Genomic DNA, 3,663 nt, shown 5'->3' on the forward strand with positions numbered 1-3,663 from the left:
CCGGAATTGATTCTTGGATAAGTTACTTTTCTCTGCCTTAGCAACAAAAATATGAATAAAAGAAGATTTGAAAGGTAAAGGTTTAACGAAAAAGTCATTCTTATGCAGTACATAACTACCTTCAATCACCCAATCCGAATTGTTTTCAATGACATTTTCCATACAAACAATATGAAGGTCTTAAGTTAGAATCAATTCATCTTCAAAGTTTGTACTCAAAATGAAGTCCGTCTCAACGGAAATAGTAGTTCTTGTATTAGTTGAACATGCATGGCTTATGTTTTTTGAAGTTTCATTATTAACAAGTTCGATCAAACGGTTTGCTATTTGATTCAAGGGCAGCGGTTCTGCTTGGATCATTTTTTTTAATAGAATATAAGTAATTTTCGAACGGATAAGCAGTTAGTGTACACAACGGTCCAAACCTTTCTACTTCATCTACTACGTGGCACAGATTATGAACATTGCTTGTAAGGTATTCTACTCCGTACAGATCTTTATATTCATTTATGAAATCATTCAACAAATCACGGGCAACTGGAAGATAACCATTGTACATTTCAATAGAACATATACGAACTGCACAAAACAAATATAGAAAATGATGATAGAATTTGGCAGGTAGAAAATCTTTAAGAAGTACCAAACTAACGTAGTTAAGAAAATTACGATACTCTAAACCTTTCCACAAAGAAACAAACTGCAATGATCGCATTCGTCGATGAATTTCTGAAGGAACTCAAATTTTTACAAGGAAATTCGATAGGGGAATTTACGTATTCTCGGCAACCTAAGCAGCGACGTTCTTTCTATAGCCTTTTCTTTAAGGAACGCACACATATGCAGTATTGGTTTGTTTAGAATCTTTTGCTGCCAGCTGCTCTAACAATTTCAGTCGAAAGAATTGTCAAAAACTGTTTTGAAACGATTTTACAAAGCTCCAATCTTCTCTAGTGAGAGCGAGTATTGTCGGCAACCAGTTTTTCTTCGGCAACCGTTCCATTTGAACTGCATGTAAATCTGCTGTTCTATTATCGGCAACTGGAAATCTGCTACAATTTGTAGTGCGTGTGTTTCATTTCAAGAAAACCCTGCTAGATTGCTTTTTCTCAGTGGTAAAAATATAGTCAAATTGAAGCTGAAAGCATAAAGAACCGTTTGCATGCATTCAGCGAAGTGTTTTCGTAATAAAATCCAGTGAAAATAGTGTTTCAATTTAGGTTGCCGAAAATAGTCTGTCATGCCGAAGCCGTCATTTCCCTTATTTCTGCTTTATCTTTGATACTCCATTTAGTACGCTTTGTCATTGAACCTGTGTGCCAACGGTTCAGCAGCTTCCTCATCACACCTAATTCCAACAAATGTAGAGCGTTAGACATAATAATGTCCTCTATTAGATCTATTGGTAAACGTATGAGAGGTGTATCACTTCGTTGATGTTCGGGATACTCCTTATTCCGAAACTTCTCATCAGTTCTAGGTGGGGCATTGATATTGGGGAACACTACTGTACCAGCAGTGTGACAATATTTGCCCTTGGTAGTACACTTAAGGCAGCCGTGTTTGCCGTTGAAATTGATGACTCCTTTTATAAAAGACCGAGCAGGAGAATCGCATATAAAACATCGAATGCTGACCGCAATGTGGTGACCATTTATTACTAATCCATCCTTAAGGATTGGTAAAATCTCATTTATAAATGGAGTCAAAAATTGAGTTATACTTTTAGGCTTGCTGCTACCATAAAACATGCCTATTACCATAGGTGTAACTTTGGGCAGCTCATGAATATTGCAGAGTATAGGCCAAAAGTTTTTCAGGCTACTTTTGTAGATTGGAAGGCCGTCAATATTAATATTTATAGATATTGACATTGGGCGATCAACCTGTTCCAAAGCTTTCTTCAAACAGTTTTCAATGCCTTGATGCCAATACAGTCCATTTTCAGCCATGTCAATGATGTTCAGGTTCCTTGGGGTTTTCATAAAAGTACGGGGATCACTTGGAAGATTTAACTCCAAGTTAGAGTTTAATATCCCTACAAGTGATTTCACCGCTGCCTGACTGATATGAAATTCGGTGGACCAACTCCGGATCTCTGTAACCAGATCCTTTTTCGGTGCGGAAAATGTTATTTATAAATAAATAAATTAAGACTTTAAAAATAAATGTATGCTTACTGTTTTCTGCCTGATCATGTTCTTCATTGACAATATTCGAAGGTTCTTCAACCTCGTTGATAGGAGTAACGACGCGCTGACATTTAGGTTGGAATTCTTCAGAATGTCGTGTAATATGATCATTTTCGTCACTTGAATGTATATGTTTAGCGAGATACAACTTTTTTCTGTACTTTTTAAGAAGTCGACTATACGTTCCGCTCTTACGAGCCTTGATAAGTTTTCTTTTTAGCATATATTCACGCATTTTAACCACAACTAACTGTTTTCGTTGTTAACGCTGATGGAGATGTGATTAACACTAGTCGTATGTCATAATAAAAAAATAACCCACAGCATTACATACGATTGAAAATTCACATAAATCGATTTTGTATGCACATTGTTCATGGCATCAAGCTAAATTGTAATTAGTGTTAAAAGTAGTATTTCTTACGACTCTGCATAAGCACACTATAATTTGACAGTAATAGTGATCGTTTATAAATCACAAGTTGGAAAACATACAATCTTGCTTATACATACTGTGATGAGCATTGTACATTGTTACGATGTGAAATATTGGTCGTAACAAATGGAAGAAAAAACATTAAATACGAAAAAATATATACATTTGGTATGCTTATGATAGACAGATATACGATAGTAATTTCAAGTATTATTTTATACGATTCAAACTGTGTAATGGTATACGATTTCTGGTTGTCTGGGTACCGTCTCAATGACGCGTTCCTCTAGATAAAATTGAAAAATTGCAGATTTTCAGCGATGGGTCCAATCTTTGATCAATAGGCCAACATAAGAGCCATTTCCCCTATCTATAGGTTGAACTAGTGGTGCTGTGTGTTTGCATGCAAGTTGGTTGCGTTATTGCAATCTTGAACAACTTTGTTAAACTAAGCCAATAACGGATTCAAGGTCATTTTATCGTTAAAAACGATAGTTTTCATCGTTGAAGATGAAAAACAAAGATGTTATTGACATTAACTACACACTAAGAAAAATTGATGTAAATTTAGGTGCTCTGAGACTGACATATACGAGCGTCAATTTTGACATAAAATTGAGTACTTTCGAGCTTTTCAGTCTCGGAGCACTTAATTTTACATGACATGTTTGTTTACGTCTCATCTTTTATTTCAAAGATGGATTCCATCACGTGTAAGATTAGGTATTTCTAAGTGTGTAATCAAACTTATTGCATTTCTAGGAAGCTAAATGCGTCACACCTGGGTCAAAATATGCAGTTTTTTAACGAATTTTCATCTTCACCGCTCTGCATGAACTTCGGAGTTCCATGAAATTATGCATTTTGGGCTAAAATCTATCAGCTAGTATGAAAACAAAGTATTATAACAATAATAATTAATGGTAATTAATTTAAATTACGACTGCCTTTACCCCAGTGAGCGCCGGGATGACTGGTACTCATATTAAGAACAAATATTAGTACTGTCCACTGCTACAAATTCTGTATACTAAC

This window comes from Ochlerotatus camptorhynchus, unplaced genomic scaffold (assembly GCF_037179485.1).
Source record: "Ochlerotatus camptorhynchus isolate MF236.1 unplaced genomic scaffold, CSIRO-AGI_Acam_v1.1 ptg000530l, whole genome shotgun sequence".
Taxonomy (NCBI): Eukaryota; Metazoa; Arthropoda; class Insecta; order Diptera; family Culicidae; genus Ochlerotatus; species Ochlerotatus camptorhynchus.